The sequence below is a fragment of the Trichosurus vulpecula genome, chromosome 1, assembly GCF_011100635.1.
Source record: "Trichosurus vulpecula isolate mTriVul1 chromosome 1, mTriVul1.pri, whole genome shotgun sequence".
In the NCBI taxonomy this organism is placed as follows: domain Eukaryota; kingdom Metazoa; phylum Chordata; class Mammalia; order Diprotodontia; family Phalangeridae; genus Trichosurus; species Trichosurus vulpecula.
In genome coordinates, this window is record NC_050573.1 from 453,230,592 (window position 1) to 453,249,048 (window position 18,457).

The window sequence follows — 18,457 nt, forward strand, 5'->3', positions numbered from 1 at the left end:
ATGTATATATATATATACATACATGCACATTCACATATATATATATACACACATAAACATATATATATATATGCATATTCCCTTCAGCTACCCTAATATTGAGGTCTCATGAATCATACACATCATCTTTCCATGTAGGAATGTAAACAAAACAGTTCAACTTTAGAAAGTCCCTTGCAATTTCTTTTTTCTTGTTCTTTTTCTTGATTACCTTTCCATGCTTCTCTTGATTCTTGTGCTTGAAAGTCAAATGTTCTATTCAGCTCTGGTCTTTTCACTGAGAAAGCTTGAAAGTCCTCTATTTTATTGAAAATCCATATCTTGCCTTGGAGCATGATACTCAGTTATGCTAGGTAGGTGATTCTTGGTTTTAATCCTAGCTCCATTGACCTCCAGAATGTTGTATTCCAAGCCCTTTGATCTCTTAGTGTAGAAGTTGCTAGATCTTGGGTTATTCTGATTGTGCTTCCACAATAATCAAATTGTTTCTTTCTGGTCGCTTGCAGTATTTTCTCCTTGATCTGGGAGCTCTGGAATTTGGCGACAGTATTCCTAGGAGATTTCTTTCTGGGATCTATTTGAGGAGGCGATTGATGGATTCTTTCAATTTCTATTCTGCCCTGTGGCTCTAGAACATCAGGGCAGTTTTCCTTGATAATTTCTTGAACGATGATATCTAGGCTCTTTTTTTGATCATGGCTTTCAGGTAGTCCAAAAATTTTTAAATTATATCTCCTGGATCTGTTTTCTAGGTCAGTCGTTTTTCCAATGAGATATTTCACATTGTCTTCCATTTTTTCATTCCTTCAGTTCTGTTTTATAATATCTTGATTTCTCAGAAAGTTGCTAGCATCCACTTGCTCCAATCTAATTTTTAAGGTAGTATTTCTTCAGTGGTCTTTTGGATCTCCTTTTCCATTTGGCTAATTCTGCCTTTCAAGGCATTCTTCTCCTCATTGGCTTTTTGGAGCTCTTTTACCATTTGAGTTAGTCTATTTTTTAAGGTGTTGTTTTCTTCACTATTTTCTTTTGGGGTCTCGTTTAGCAAGTCTTTGAATTGTTTTTCATGGTATTCTCACATCATTCTCATTTCTCTTCCCAATTTTTCCTCTACTTCTCTAACTTGCTTTTCCAAATCCTTTTTGAGTTCTTCCATGGCCTGGGACCAGTTCATGTTTTTCTTGGAGGCTTTTGTTGTAGGCTCTTTGACTTTGTTAACTTCTTCTGTCTGTATGTTTTGGTCTTCTTTGTCACCAAAGAAACAATCTAAAGTCTGAGACTGAATCTGGGTGCATTTTCGTTGCTTGGCCATATTCCTAGCCAACTAACTTGACCCTTGAGTTTTTCAGCAGGGTATGTTCCATGCTTGGGTGGATGTGCCAGCTCTGCCACACTAGCACTCCTCCTTACCAAGAACCCCCAACCTGGAATGGACATAGATCTTCAGCAGACTCTTCACTCCTGCTCTGATCCACCACTTAATTCCTCCCACCAGGTGGGCCTGGGGCCGGCAGCAACTGCAGCTGTACTTCTGTAGCTGCCCCACCTCCGCTGCCCCCGGGGAGGTAGCCGAACCGTGAACTCCTTCCACTCCCACAGCTTTTCCCACTAACCTTCTTTGTTGTCTTTGGTGTTTGTGGGTTGAGAAGTCTCGTAACTACTGCATCTCACTGATTCAGGGTGGTAGGGCTCACTCCATCTGGCTCCTGGTCTGGTTGGTCCTGGTCTGGTTGGTCCATGCCCACTAATGCTGGGCTCTGCTCCGCTCCGCTCCACTCTGCTCCCAGCTCTGTGCGGGATAGAGCTCACCCGGAGACCATCCAGGCTGTCCTGGGCTGGAGTCCTGCTTCCCTCTGCTGTTTTGTGGGTTCTGAAGTTCTAGAATTGGTTCAGAGCCATTTTTTATAGGTTTTTGGAGGGACTTGGTAGGGAGCTCATGCTAGTCCCTTCTTTCCAGCCGCCATCTTGGCTCCACTCCCACCATGTCCTTTTCCAGCTAATTCTACTGATGAGGAAACTGAGGCAAACAGGGTTAAGTGACTTGCCCACACAGCTAGTGTCTGAGGCCATATTTGAGCTCATGAATATGGGTCTTCCTGACTTCAGGTCCAGCAATCTTTACACTGTGTATCTATCTAAAACCATTATCAAGCATAATCTTTAAAGGAAAAAACTAGAAACCTTCCCAATAAGGTGAAAGGTGAAGGAAAAATGTACATTGTCACCACTGTTATTCAATATTGCACTAGAAATCTTAGCTATAGCAATAAGACAAGAAAAAAGGAATTGAAAGAACAAAAATAAGCAACAAGGAAATGAAGCTATCACTCTTTGCAAATAATATAAAGGTATATTTGGAGAACCTTAGACAATCAGCTAAAAAAAGTTGAAACAATTATCAACTTTAACAAAATTGCAGGGTATAAAACAAACCCACATATATCAATAACATTTGTATGTATTACCAACAAATCACAGCAGGAAGAGATAAAAAGGAAAAATCCATTTAATGTAATTGCTGACAATATAAAATACTTGAGAATCTATGTGCAAAGACAAATGTAGGAACTATGTGAACACAGTTATAAAATACTTTTCCTACAAATAAAGACAGACTTAAACAAATGGAGAAATATTATTTTTTTCATGGGTAGACAGAGCAAATAAAATAGCAATGTGTAAAAGAAAATATGTCTGGCCTTGGTTTGAATGGGACACTATAAAGTGGGATCTTTTGTCTTGGAGTGTTTCTCAGCACTAAGACGATTGAGAGTAATCGAATTGTATATGATGTGGTGCTGGTGGTTGGAGCTTTCCCACAATCTTGGTGTTAGTGATTTCAGACACTCTAAATGTGAGCCTTGAGTCCCCAGGGCCCTGAGACAGGTATATAAGATCTGAGGTTGGCATTTGACTTTTGGAGATACACTCATTGAAAGAATATGGGTGATGAGACTCTGGGCAAGTCATTGAACCTGTCCCCCAGCTTTGTATCCCAGACAGATAGATGTTGGTGCTTCTCTGGTAACTATGAATTGTAATTTGAATCAGACAAGTCTGTCTGTTGATGTTTATAATTTCTGTTTGTGTGTTCCCTGAAGTTCAGGGAGCTGATCTTTTCTCCCCGAACTAAGTTAATGATATATGAATGTTTAATTAAACTGAGATTATTAACTCCTTAAAGTTGCTTTCCTTAGAAAAGCAGATCAAAGAAACTGTCTTAGCAGCCCTTCTGTGTGCTGGTTGTAGCTGGTCTTTCACAGCCACTGTAGCTGCTAGCCACATCATTGTTACACAATGACAACTCTACCTAAATTAAATTACTTATCCTCTGCAATATCAAGTAAGCCGCCAAAGAATTAATTTATAGATCAAGGAAAAAAAATAACACAATTCATCTACAAGGACTAAAAGTCAAGAAAACCAAGGGAATTTTTGGGAAGGAAAAAAAAAACAAGGAAGATGTCTGGTCTTGTAGTACAAGACATCAAAATATATTTCAAAATAGAAATAATGAAAGCAATCTGATACTTGCTAAGAAATAGAATGGTTGATCAATAGAATACAAAATGCATAGTAGTGAATGATCATAATAATCTAGTGTTGATAAACCCAAAGATCCAAGCTTTTGGGACAAGAATTCATTCTTGTTCAGTTGTTTTAGTCATGTCCAACTCTTCATGACCCCACTTTGTGTTTTCTTGCCAATAATATTAAAGTGATTTGTCATTTTCTTCTCCTGCTCATGTTACAGATGAGGAAACTGAGGCAAAAAGGTTAAGTGATTTGCTCAGAGTCACTTAGCTAAATTCTAAGATTGGACCATAACTCAGGTCTTCTTGACTACAGGTCCAGCCCTCTATCCATTATACCACTTAGCTGCCCCATTTAACAAAAATAAGAAATTTTGAAAGCAGTTTGGAAGAAAATAGGCATAGACCACATCTCAAATTGTATATCAAGATAACATCAAAATGTGTATATGATTTGGACATAAAAGACAAAAGCTAATCAGAGGAGCATGGAAAATTTTACCCATAAGTTCCAAGGATAAGGGAAAAGTTTATAACCAAAGAAGAGATAGAGAAGATCACAGGAAGTACAGTGTATGATTTTTCTTACGTGAAATTAAAAAGGTTTTGCACTAATGAACTTATGTAGCCAAATTAGAAGAGGAGAAAGCAAAGACAAAAATTAAAAGGAAAGAGAGAGAGCAAAGAAAAAATATAGCAAGTTTTGTGACAAAGTATTTGTTTCTGAAGTACATAAGGAACTGGATCAAATTTATAAAAAAGCTATTTGGTAATAGATAAGTGATCAAAGGATATGAATAGACAATATTCAGAAGAAGAAATAGAAGCTAACTATAGTCATATAAAAATTTCTAAATCACTATTGATTATAGAAATGAAAATTAAAACAATTCTGAGATGACACCTCACATCTGCCAGATTGAATAACACAAAAGAAAAGGAAAATGACAAATGCTCGAAGGGATGTAGAAAAATTTGCACACTGATGTACTATTGGTAGAGTTGTGAACTGATCCAACCATTCTGGAGATCATTTTGGAATTATGCTCCAAGGGCTATAAAACTGTGCATACACTTTGATTCAGTAATACAATTATGAGATCTGTTGTAACCCAAAGAGATCAAAGAAAAAGGCCAAGGACCTATATGCACAAAAATATTTATAGCACCCCTTCCTATGGTGTCAAAGAAGTGGAAATCAAGTGGATGCCTGTCAATTGGAGAATGGCTGAACAAGTTGTGGTACATGATTGTAATGTAATACTATGATGGTATAAGAAAAATGACAAGGGGGATAGTTTCAGAAAATCCTTGGAAGACCTATATTAATTAATATGCAAAGTGAACAGAGCCAGGATATCACTGCACACAGTAATTGCAATATCATAAAGATGATCACCTGTGAGACTTAGCTATTTGGATCAATATAATGATCTAAAATGATTCAAAAGGGCTCATGCTGAAAAATGTTATCCACCTTCAGAGAGAGAAGTGATGAATTCTGAGTGCAAATAGAAGAATAACAGTTTTGCTTTCTTTATTTTGCTTTCTTTTTTGCCACATGGTTAATATCAAAATACGTTTTGCATGATTTCACATTTTTGATTAATATACCACTTGCCTTCTCCATGGGTAGGAGAGGGCCTGGCAGGAAGAGGGGAATTTGGAATTCAAAAAATTTAAATATGTTAAAATGAATTAATATTAAAAATAACTAGAAGACATTAATTTAAGTATAATTGTTATTAACACCACCTTTCATTTTATTTACTTTTTTTGTATTTTGTTGGTAAATATATTCAAAGAGTGAGTAGACTATACTTTTAAAATCAGCTTTGGACCATGTAGAACTGTGGATTAGTTTTATATCCTTTTACTTTAATCTTCAAGTATAGTATTTCTCTAACCTAAAAACATGATGACTGGCTACAGAATCTGGGCCACTTTTCATTGCAATACATGCAGGAAATATATCTGGACACATATAACAGTAATCCCTTTATATATGGCCCATGTATCATGCACCTTATAGATTGAATAGCTTCCTACTTTCTTTAATAACTAGTGAGGATCAAAGTCTAATGCTTAATAGTTTATGGGTCAATTTCAAAGTCTCTCCAAGATTTTTTGGGGATGTCTATAAATCTCTTAGAAATACATTTTATTGCCAAGAATACTGTCATTTCTGAATTAACAAGTCTTGCTGCTTTAATATTTAGTGCAAGCCTAAGTCTCAGTGTAAAGTGCACTACTTAAGATCAAACCATACTGTCGAATTTTCAAATCATAATGAGAGTGATCTCCCTAAATTTTCTTTCTCAAAAGAAATTATATGGTTGGTTTTTTTTCTTCCCTCACAAAAATCTTCCCCTCAGCTTATAAGTTTTAGAATATAGTTTTATGATAACAACCTCAACATTACAGTTAGCCATAACTGTATGAACTGATATTACCTGAGAATTATATAGCGCTTAATATTTTCTAATTTATAATTTTCACAATGAATACTTAAAGAAAGTTGTATCTTCATTTTTCAGATTGAGTATACTAAGAATAATAGATGTAGTGCCACACTGTCATGATCATAAAGCTAGTAAATGTTGGAGCCAGAGTTCAGATTAAGGTCTTTTAACTTCAAATCTAATATTGTTTCCACTGTGCCATAGTACCTTTGAAGTTTTAACTTAAGGCACAATTGTCTTTGATGGGATCTGAGATTTTAGATGGTTATTTGTACTGTTACATGGGAGTCAGGTGTTACTATAGCTCTGGAATCAGAAGATATTTGTTCAAATTCTCCTTCTGTTATATAATACCTGTTTGATCTCAGGAAAATCACTTACTTTCCTGGGACTTCAAGTTCTTCAACTATGAAATAAGAGGTTTAGACTAAATGGCTTCTGACGTCCCTTCTGGATCTATATCTATGATCTTATAAAAGAGCATAGGATTTGGGATCAGAGAACCTGGAATAAAATTCTTTCCATTTACTTACTACTTGTACTTATAGTCTTATATTGTCCTTTCATTTCTCTGGGTCTGTTTCCTCACTTGTAAAAGGAGGAGTTGGAACAAATGGACCTTTGAGGTCTACTGAGAGGCTTTCCTACATAGTGGATTGAGTCATGGTCTTGGAGTCTGGAAGACCTGGAATCAAGTTTTGCCTGTGGAAAATACTGACTCGGCAAATTAGGGGAGCATGAAAGATTTTAGTTGTCAGATTTGTGTCTAAGGGAAGAATTTATGAACAAAGAAGAGATAGAGAGAATTATGGGATATAAAATGGGTAATTTTGATTACATCAAATTAGAAGTATTTTGCACAGACAAACCAATACAGCCGAGATCAGAAGGGAAACAGGAAATGGGAAGGGGGAGAGATTACAGCAAGTTTCCTTAGAAAAAGGTCTTATTTCTCAACTATATAGATAACTGAGTCAAATGTATAAGAATAGGAATCATTCCTCAATTGACAAATGTCCAAAGGATAGGGATAGTGTATTTTTCAGAAGAATACATCAAAGCAACCTATAGTCATATGAAAAAAGCTCTAAATCACTATTGATTAAAAAATTAAAATTAAAACAGCTCTGAGATACAACCTCATACCTAATCAGATTGCCTAATATGACAGACAAGGAAAATTACAAATATTACAAGGGATGTGGAAAAAATTGAGACACTAATGCATTGTTGGTGGAGTTTTAAATCAATCCGACCATTCTGGAGAGCACATTTGGAATTATGCCCAAAGGGACTGTCCTTAACCCAACAATAGTACTGCTAGTTCTATTGCCCAGAGAGATTTCTTTTAAAAGGACCTACTTGTACAAAAATACTTATAGCAACTCTTGTGGTAACAAAGAATTAGAAATAAAGGAGATGCACATAAATTGGAGAATGGTTGAATAAGTTGTATATGATTGTTATGAAATAATATTGTACTCTAAGAAATGACAAGGGGGATGCTTTCAAAAAAACCTGGGAAGATTTACATGAAATGATGCAAAGTGAAATGGGAACATTGTACACAGAAAAAGCAATATTGTTTGATGATCAGCTGTGAATGACTTAACTATTCTCAGCAATGCAATAATCCAAAACAATTCCAAAGAACTTATGATGAAAAGTGTTATCCATCTACAGAGAAAGAGCTGATGGTGAATGAATGTGAACTGAAGCATATATTTTTACTTTATTATTCTGGTGGGGGGGTTATCTGTTGTTGTTTCTTTTTCTTGCAGCATGGCTAACATGGAAAACTTGCATGACAACACCTATATGATTTATTTCAAATTGCTTGCATTCTTAAGGAGGAGGGAGGGGAGGAAGAGAATTTGGAACTCAAAATGTAAAAAAAAGTTAATTTTTGCTCACATGAAATTAATAAAAAAATAAAATTAAAATTAAATGAAAATACTAGCTGAGTAATCTTGGGCAAATTAGGTCCCTTAACTTCACACTAACTCAGGCAATTCTCCAAGACTATCAGTGGCATTTGAGGTGCTTTTCTGTGTTGGTAGAAATGGTTTCCTGAGAGGAAGCTTCCTGTACCAATGAACTCACAGGTATTGAACAAAACAGAAAGTCTCTTTTATTTTAAAATCTCTGATTTAAATTTGTTTAATTGGTTGCATAGGGAAGAAAAGAAGTTTTATTTTTCCCCGTGTGGATGGCTGGGGTAAAAGAAGGGAGCCAGGATTTAAGTGAAAACTGTTTCTCTATTTGTCCTTATGCACTCTTATAGAAGATTTTGGGGAGAAGTTCTTTCCCTAGTTATAGTGAACCAGGTCACTGTGTAAACAACCTAGGGCCTCTTTTTTCTCTCCTCTCTCTCACCAGTGGCAGCAATGGAAGTTATTAACAGAGTTGGCTTATTTTTTTTCACATTTATTGTTTCACTTTACCAATTTCACACCTATAAGATGGAAGGGGCATAGTTAGACCACAATTTGTCAGGAAAAAGATCTGAATGTGAGCTCAATAGATTAAGCAGTACAATAGGGTAGCTGAAAGAGTTATGATCTTTGACCCCATTAACAGAAGCAGAGCTTGCAGTAATCAGGAAGTGACAATCTCCCTGTAAGCTACATTATCATGGTAAGAACAATTTTAGAGTGTTGGTTTCAGTTCTAGGAGCCACAGTTTAGGAAGAGTAGTGACATCCTCTGAAAACAAACCAGAGGACAGTAACCACGATGGTAAAGGGTAAGGAAATGATGAGGATTATTTGAAGTAACTGAAAATGCTGTTTAAACTAGAAGAGAAGACTCACAGATGACATGATAGCTGTCTTCAGGACTTTAATATGAAAAAGGAGTAGATTTGTTCCTTTCTCTATGAGGGGGGTGCAATAAGAAGTCTGTGAATGTTACCTGAGGTCAGGAAAAACTTCCTAATAATTATAGCTATACATAACTGTAGTTGGCTGCTTTGGAGATCAAAGGGTTTCTCCTCATTGGAGGTCTTTGGGCAGAGCCTGGATGACTACATCTTGTTAACATTGTTATAGGTAAACATTTTCAGGCATGGCTTTATTAGATGGCCATGAAGTTCAATTTCAGCTCTAAAATTACTTGATCCTGGACCTCCACTTCCCAAAGAACCGTAGAAGATATGTAGGTAAGTTTGTTTGTTTAGAGTTTTTTTTTTCTTTTCTAAACTGTTTTATCACAAATCAGGAAATAAAAGAGCCTGAAGGATTTTCTGAAAGTAACGCAGATTTTGACTGTAGCATAGTCAATGCTAGAACCCTATCCTATCCTTTTCCCACTACTTTATACTACTATGGGGCATGGAGTTTTGTTAGTTACAGGGTTCTTTCAGTTAGCTACTGACTGAAAAGCTTTAATTTTTGAATTCCTTCTTAATTATCCATATTTACTTTGATGAATCATAAGATGAAAACATGCAGGGAGGCTGGTCTATAAAATCAAATTGCTTATCTTTACAAAGTATACTTATTATGCCATAGCTAATATTACTTGCATAATTATTCACGAAAGAATGTCTTGATTCCATATACAGCCCACTGTGGTTACATTGTAGACTTTCTTTGAAGTCAGTAAGAACTACATGAACAAAAGAAATATTGTAAAGTCTGATTTTCCCTACTTGTTTCTCATATTTAAGAAGAAAGCCAACTGTCATAAAGCCAAGCAAAAAGACACGGTAGTTCAAGTATTTATAAACAGGAGGGAGAATAAGAGTAGATCTTTTATCTCCAGAACAAATGCCTACATTTTCTTAATGTCTATCTCCTTGCTTCGCCTTGCCTTGTTCTTTGTGCATGTGTGTGTGCATGTGAGTGAACACAGGACCAGCCATAACTATGAGTCAAAAAGTTGTTTTGTTTTCTTACTTTTAACCTAATGTCTTACCTCTTTTTCAGGCAAAAGCATTCTTGTGCTACACCCAATACCCCAATGTCTATGGACATTCTGAGCACCATGATGACACACCTAAAGTTGGGCTACCTGAAGTGTCTATGCTTTCTCATTGCACATCCTCTCTCTTCTCTCCCCTCTGCAATGTTGGTTCTCACGCATCGTGAATGTTTAATAAAGGTTGACTAATTTAAAATTGAATTTAAAGAATTTTCACATTTTGGGGGGTCCATTCTTTTTTAGCTAGTTTGACAAACTAATTGTTAAGTGCTAATGGGTTAATTCATTGCCTTTTTTCAGGTAACAGTTGAATTTTAAAAGGTGAAGGTGTGTTGTAGCAGAGAGAACTGAATCACAAAGTTTGGTTAAAATTCCTCTGCTATGATGCCAGAGGAGGCAGCTAGGTCACTCAGTAGATTGAGCACAAGGCCTGGGGTCAGAAAGACCTGAGTTCAAATGCAGCCTCAGACAGTTACTAGCTATGTGACCTTGGGCAAGTAGCTGGAGAAAGAAATGCCAAACCACTCCAGTATTTCTGAGAAAAAAAAAAAACGAAGAAAAAACAAACACTTGAACAGTATGGTCCCTGGAGTCATGAAGAGTCAGACATGGCTGAACAACAAAAACGATGCCAGAGTTACTCTAGCTTCATGATATCTAATTATCATTTTTATCTCTCTGAGCCTCAGTTTCGTGATCTATAAAGTGGGAGTAACAATACTTGAGTCATTAACCTCAAACAATGGATTATGAACACTTTAGGGATTAAGTTATATCAAGCACTTCATCAACCATGAAACAATATATAAGATCATGAGATCATAGATTTAGAGAAAGAAGAGACCTTAGAAATTATCAAAAGGAACCTCATTATTTAATCTATAAGATAACTGGCTGCAGAAAAGTGAAACAATTCATGTGTATGTGTACATACACATATGCTATCTATCTATCTATCTATCTATCTATCTATCTATCTATCTATCTATATGTTATATATGATATCCTATATGTGTCTATCTATCCATCTATCTATGTATCTGTATGTATGTATATATTTTGTTATTATTGAGAAGAAAATGTTGCAACCCAAAGGATTAATGATAGGAGTCTCAGGCACTATGGAAAGTGAGGGAGACATTTTTGATTGAAAAGCCTTTTTTGCCATCCATTTAACATTGTATCGGTGACTACCCCCTTTATCTGTACAGAGTATAGTTCCTGAAATCAGACTGAGAAAACACATGGGAGAATATATGTTTTAAATAAATGGATAGATGCTTAATACTTTCAGAGAGATGTTTAGAAAGCACTAGTGTATAAAAACAGACATGTTCAATAACTTTCTAATTATCAATGAATAAATCTACAAACATTTACTAAATTAGTTTCATACTTATGATTCCATTTATACTTATTATCTATGCATTTCTTTATTAATTTATTTGAGAAAAATTATTAAGCACTTATTTTGTGCCAAGCACTGTGCTAAACATTAGAGATAGAAATACAAAAGGCAGAAGAGTGCTTTCTCTCTAGCAGCTTATTTTCTAATAGAGGGAGATAGCATAGATAAAGATTCAGTGGCAAATGAGAGTAAAGTAAAGTAAAGTAAAAATACTTTATTTTGGAACATTATAAGGAAAATGAGTGAAGGTGTGGGGCCTGGGGTAGGTTTTAAAGTGACACACTTTTACCAGAAGATAGTCTCAATTAAATTATGATTCTAGAACTGAAAAATGTGAGGGGGGATGAATGGGGAGGTAGTCAGAAGAAGGTACTTTTATGGAAATAAAGTGGCTGGAGAGAAGATGATGAGGCGAGTAAAATGAAGCATGACTGGAATAGTTGGCCATGTGAGGAACTCACCAATAAAGACTGATGTGGTTGGAGTGGAGGGGTGCCAGGGCAGAAATTTCAGAATTGATTATTTTCCCTTCCCTCTCCTCCCCTCCCTATATGGAATCTCTCCTCTCCAACTTATTGTCTTCAAGAGCTGGTGGGTGCAATTAAAGGTTAAGTGACTTTCCCAAGGTCAGATAGTCACTATATTAAAGCAGGATCTTGAAGCCAGGTTTTCTTGACTTTGACGCTGGCTCTCTATTGACTATACTATAATGTCTATACATATTTTTATGATGTTGTGATAAAAAATTTACATGTGCACAGAAAAATCTACTTATTCCATAATCATTACACATTTAAGGTAGTTATAACAGTTTTCTAGCAAAAGGATTACTTATTTATTTTTGATTGTATTTATTGTATTTTTTGACACAACATTATCAAATATACAAATTACTACAAATATCCCTTCTCTGGATATATTCCCCTCACATTAGTTAAGCACAACTTCTTAATACTTTAGCAGCTTACTGGTTTAAAACAGGAAGAAGGAGTACATACTTTAACATTAATATTATGATACCAAATTCTCTGTTGTATTTGACATGAGTTTTGTTGCCTGCCTTTTATCATTGTCTTTATTTATACCATGTTAAAGTTGTATATATTGCAGCACTTTTGGTGCTGCTTTTTTATGTTAGCTAAATTATGTTTTCTCATCTATCTCTGAATTCCTTATATGTATCATACACAAATACTTTAAAGATCTGTTATCACCATCATCATCATCACCATAGTTTTGAGACCACTTTTCCCTATCTCATGCAAAGTATAGTGGCCACTGATAGGCTCAATCATACTACTGAACAGAATGGGAACTTTAAACTGTTCTGTTTCCAACTTGTGTCTTTTTTCACCACCACCTCCTTCCCCATAGGCAACCTGGTAGATCCTCATTCCTCAGGACGTCACCATCTGTTGCCAGTCTTAGTGCAGACACTTCATTGGCTTTAGTCCACTTCAGCTCAGAACTCTCATGCTCAATTGATCCATCAGTCTCGACTTCCCTTCTAGCTTGGCTTATAAATCCACTACCACATCCAAGTCCAAGTATAATTTTATAAGCACTTAACTAATGCTTTCTTCATCAATGCATATCATCATTCTGTATACCATAGTAGTACTCTATTACATTCATGCAATATAATTTATTCAGCAATTCTCCAATCTGTATCATATTTTGTTTCTAGTTTTTCTTTTATTATTAATTATTTTATTCTTTTTTTTGGAGGGGGGGAGGCAGGGCAGTTGGGGTTAAGTGACTTGCCCAAGGTGACACACCTAGTAAATGTGTCAAGTGTCTGAGGCCACATTTGAATTCAGGTCCTCCTGACTCCAGGGCCGGTGCTCTACTCCCTGAGTCACCTAGCTGCCCCTGTTTCTAGTTTTTCAATATCAAAAATAATTTCCTATAAATATTTTTAACATCTTGGCTATTTTTTTTACTGTCAATAACTGGGTATCCTTGTAGAATACTGAGATCAAAGGGTATTAACAGTTTTTTGCTGCTTTTATTTCTTAATTCCAAATTATCTTTGAGAGTGGTAAAGCCTTTTTTTCCAACAATTATTTTATTGTTTAATATTTCAGTTTTCAACATAGATTTCCACAAGATTTTGAGTTACTTTTTTCCCCATTTCTATCTTCCCACAACTCCAAGATGGCATATATTCTGATTGCCCCTTTCCATAGTCAGCCCTCCCTTCTGTCACCCCACTCCCCCCATCCCCTTTTCCTTCACTTTCTTGTAGGGCAGGATAGATTTCTATGCCCCGATCCCCATATATGTTATTTCTCAGTTGCATGCAAAACCAACTTTTTTTGGGCATCTGCTTTTAAAACTTTGAATTCCAAATTCTCTCCCTTCTTCCCTTTCCACCCACCCTCCCTAACAGAGCAAGCAATTCAACATAGGCCATATGTGTATCATTATGTAAAACCCTTCCACAACACTCATGTTGTGAAAGACTAACTACATTTTGCTCCTTCCTGTCCTGTCCCCCTTTATTCGATTTTCTCCCTTGACCCTGTCCCTTTTAAAAAGTGTTTGCTTTTGATCACTACCTCCTCCCCCTATCTGCCCTCCCTTTTATCACCCCCCTTTTTGTTCCCTTCCCTGTATTTTCCTGTGAGGTAAGATACCCAATTGAGTGCATATGGTATTCCCTCCTCAAGTCAAATCTGATGACAGCAAGATTCACCCATTCCCTGTCTTCCCTTCCAACAAAACTGCTTTTTCTTGCCACTTCTATGTGAGGTAATTTACCCCATTCTATCTCTCCCTTTCTCCCTCTCTCAATATATTCCTCTCTCACCTCTAATTTTATTTTATTTTTTAGATACCATCTCTTCATATTCAACTCACCCTGTGCCCTCTGTCTCTCTATATATGTATATTCCCTTCAACCACCCTAATACTGAGAAAGGTCCCATGGATTACACACATCATCTTTCCATGTAGGAATGTAAACAAAACAGTTCAAATTTAGTAAGTCCCTTATGTTTCTCTTTCTTCTTTAACTTTTCATACTTCTCTTGATTCTTGTGTTTGAAAGTCAAATTTTCTATTCAGTTCTGGTCTTTTCACTGAGAAAGTTTGAAAGTCCTCTATTTTATTGAAAATCCATATTTTGCCTCGGAGAATTATGCTCACTTTGCTGGGTAGGTGAATCTTGGTTTTAGTCTTATCTCCTTTGACCTCTGGAATATCATATTCCAAACCCTTTGATCCCTTAATGTAGAAGCTGCTACATCTTGTGTTATCTTGATCGTGTTTCCACAATGCTCAAATTGTTTCTTTCTGTCTGCTTGCAATATTTTCTCTTTGACCTGGGAACTCTGGAATTTGGCAACAATATTCCTAGGAATTTTCTTTTTGGGATCTTTTTCAAGAGGAAATCAGTGGATTCTTTACATTTTCATTTTACTCTCTGGTTCTAGAATATTAGGGCAGTTTTCCTTGATAATGTCTTGAAAGATGATATCTAGGTTCCTTTTTTGATCATGGCTTTCAGGTAGTCCAGTAATTTTTAAATTATCTCTCCTGGATCTATTTCTTAGGTCAGTGGTTTTTCCAATGAGATATTTGACATTGTCTTCCATTTTTCCATTCCTTTGGTTCTTTTTTATAACGTCTTGATTTCTCATAAAGTCACTAGTTTCCACTTGCTCCAATCTAATGTTTAAGGTAGTATTTTCTTCACTGGCCTTTTGAACCTCCTTTTCCATTTGGCTAATTCTACCTTTCAAGGTATTCTTCTTCTCATTGACTTTTTGGAGTTCTTTTGTCATTTGGATTAATCTATTTTTAAGGTGTTATTTTCTTCAGTATTTTTTGGGGTCTCCTTTAGCAAGTCATTGACTTGTTTTTCATGGTTTTCTTGAATCACTCTAATTTCTTTTCCTATTTTTTCCTCTGCTTCTCTTACTTGCTTTTCCAAATTCTTTTTGAGCTCTTCCATGGCCTGAGGCCAATTCATATTTTTCTTAGAGGCTTTTGATGTAGGCTCTTTGACTTTGTTGACTGTTTCTGGCTGTATGTTTTGATTTTGTTTGTCACTAAAAAACAATTCAATGGTCTGAGTCTGAGTCTGCATCCTTTTTGGCTGCCTGGCCATGTTTCCAGCCAACTACTTGACCCTTGAAGTTTTTGTTGGGCTGTGACTGCTTGTAGAGTAGAGAGTGCTTTGTAGCAAGCTTTAGGGGCTGTGCTGCAGTTTTCAGAGCTACTTCTACACAGCAAGCTCTGCCACAACAATGCCCCTCCTCCCCAAAATCTCCCAACCAGGTTTGCAACAACATCCAAGCAGGGCAAAGCTGCCTGTGTGCCAAAAAGTTCTCCTTGCACTCGCACTCCAATCTGCCACTCGATTCTTCCCACCATGTGAGCCAGGGACTCGGGAAGCAGCTGATTCTGGAGCTCTGGAAACTGCTCTAGGATCTTCCTTTTGCTGCCACTGCCACCACCACGCCACCTCTGCCATCCCCTGAGCTGGGACCAGACCACTCTCTAACAAGATATGGCAGTTTTCCCACTAACTTGCTCCATGATCTTTGGCATTTGTGGGTTGAGAAGTCTGGTAACTGCCACAGCTCAATGATTCATGGCCCTCAGGCCTGTTTTGGGTCACTCCTGTTCTCATCTGTCCTGGCACCGCCCACACTGAGTGGCGCTCCACTCCCAGCACCGAGAGTGTTAAATCCAGCTCGTAACTCTGCATCAGTAAAATAGCAACTTTATCTTCCTGGGTCCCTTAATTCAATTAGTTTTTCCATCTTTCCTGTTTTAGTGGATGATATTTAAAAGTCATTTTAATTTCTCAAGTAATTATTGTTTGGAACAATTTTCAGAAGCTTACCAGTAGCTTGCTTTTCATCCCCTTTAGGTATTTCATACCCTTTTACAAACTCTATTCGAAAATCGCTCTTAATCTTATAGCTTTCTATGAACTCAGTATAGATTTTAGATATTAGATTTTTTATCAGAGATTTTTCATGCAAAGATTTAATCCTGATATGCATGTACATTCTAACTCTAGCTACATTGATTTTAGTTTTTGCCAGAAAAAAATAATTTCATATAATTGAGAGGATCTGTTTGTTTTTTCATAACCTGAAGAAGTTATCCTGTTTCTTGCAGAAAAGACATAGTCCTACAATTATATAGCGAGCTTCCTCATTTGGGCTTGTGTGCATTTCGGTTTTATTAAGGTTAGATTTCTGGAAGTATTGACTTTTAATCTATTCTTTTAATATCCTCTCCTTTTTAAAAATCCAGTATGAAAGTTTTTAATAACTCTTGATTTATAATGTAGTTGAGATCTGGTAATGCTAACCATCCTTTTGCTTCTCCTTCTTTTTTAAAAAAAAATTCCTTCTGATATTCTTGAACTCTTATTCCTCCATTTGCATATTGTTATTATTTTGTCAAATTATATCAAGTATCTCCTTCATAATTTGATTGTTCTGACATTAAATCTGTAGTCTAATTTGGATAATAACATCTTTAAATATAGTGTCTCAGCTTAGCCATCAATCTGGAATATGTCCTCTGTTATTCATTTTCCTTTCTAAGAAAATTGCTTTGAGGGTGTTTTGAGTTGTTTGCAGCCCTTTTTATGTCTTAGGAGGTTAGCTCCTAGGTAATCACTGCATTTTTAAACTATTTAAAATTGAATTTATTTCATATCTTCTATTTTTTATTAGTGATATATAAAAATTCTGATTATTTTTATGTATTTATTTATCCTGAAACAAGTGCTTGTTTCCTTTTTTTCTATTGTTTATTTTCTAGGATTCCTTAGAACAAGTCTATGTAAGCTTTTCTGAATATGTATATCCACCAGTTAATAGATAGCATCTTATCACCATATATATTTATAAATTAGATATATACTACTGTGACAATATATTATTTATATATTAAAGCATACACAAAATAGAAATTAAAATGAATGATGTAAGGATGAAATAAATAATATTTTAAATAGTTTTATTTCATTTTTATAATACAAATCTCTTTTTAATAAGCATACCTATCTATGTATTAGACATATGTCTATATATAAACATACATACATACATACATACATGTGAATAGGGAATGCAGCCTTTTGCTACTATAGTATCAGTGGTAGAAGCATATGTAGAAGTGGTATAATATGTTTGACTCCTTTTTACTTTTATGCTGGCAGTGGTAGAATGTCAGAAAAGAGAGTAGAAAGTGCTAAGAATTACACTGTTTTTAGAGTATAAACATGAATTTAGCTTTTGGTATTCTAAACATTTTAAATATATACTGCATGTCCAATGACCAACAAATGGATGTTCTGTGAAAGGAATAAATCTTGACATGTTTGATGTAAATGAAACAGAAGGCAAAAGGAAATTGCAATTAAATAGAAAGGTTACTAAAAAAATACCCTGAAATTTGCATCAGACTGAATAATAATTTAGAAACCCCATGAAAAATTATCACGTGTGACCTCATCCAACAAAGGAATGCATAAAAAGTCAGCCTGAAGCCAACAACTAAAGAAAGAGAAAAAAGCAAGAATCAGAGAAGCTCACCCTACCAGCACACACACACACACACACACACACACACACACACACACACACACACACACACACATACTTATTGAGAAAAAGAAAGGAAAATAAGGAAGCTCCAGGGTGTGGGCTTTAGAAACCCTTAGGAATAACATTGATTAGAGTATCATGGTAGAGTTCATATTGGTACAACCCAGGCTCTTAGAGGTTCTAAGTTCCTGAGTACTCTGCCCTGCAGTTGTCTGCAAACCCTGAAGATCCCACTGCTTTTAATCACAAATATTCAGTGGAGCCTTGCCCTTTGAGGGAGAAATTAATAGAACCAAAGAAACCCAATGCAAGGTGAAGTAGGCTTATCACTCCTAAGTAAAGTATAACAATGAAACAATAAACAAATCCTGGCTCTGGCCCTATTATAGCTGAAGAGATGAGTAAATTTAAAAAAAACAATAACAAGTATTAAAAAGCCCAACTATTATAGATCTAAAGATTTGACACTCCCACTACCCCCCCCCCCCACCAAAGAGTGATATCTCCATAACAACTCCAAGAATAGTGTCAAGGAAATAATGGTCTTCTACTT